Here is a 600-nt window from a genome sequence, read left to right on the forward strand (position 1 = left end):
AGATGTGGCCTGTGGGGGCGCAGGTGAGCCAGGGGCCAGCGGGGAAGGCGAGGCTGTGGGGAGGGCAGTGATGGACCCGCTGCTTCCCCGTCCTTCCCTGGTAGATGCCCCTCCTGTCACCAGAGTCAGAGAACAGATTCCCAGAGCCATGGCCATAAACGCTGAGGGTCCTCCTAGAGTGACAGGTTCAGCAGTGTCTCCCAAGGGCCCCAGTGATACAGGAAACAAGGGATTGGAATTTATAAAAATTTTTTCTTTTTAAATACTCTCCTTTTAAAAATGGGATTTTTCTTTTTAAAAAACTCTCTACCCACCCACGTCTCCAGGTCAAGTTTGAAGGGAGCTGCCCTCTTAGGATATCTGAGTGGCTCAGCTCAGAACTTCAATAAGAAGAGTGTCAACCCCTCCTCTCTACTGCTAATTCAGCTGGGTGACCGTGAGTAAGAACGCTGCTTTCCCAAGCCTCTGCCTTCCCATCTATAAAATGAAAACTGCCTGGAGGACCCTGCCAAGTTGCTGGGATGATGAAGTGAGACTCCTGCATTAAGTGCCCTAGAACGTGCTCCATGAGGAACGGTGCCTGTTATCACTGAGCTGACA

This window comes from Chinchilla lanigera, unplaced genomic scaffold, assembly GCF_000276665.1.
Source record: "Chinchilla lanigera isolate Chin_1 unplaced genomic scaffold, ChiLan1.0 scaffold00199, whole genome shotgun sequence".
Lineage (NCBI taxonomy): Eukaryota > Metazoa > Chordata > Mammalia > Rodentia > Chinchillidae > Chinchilla > Chinchilla lanigera.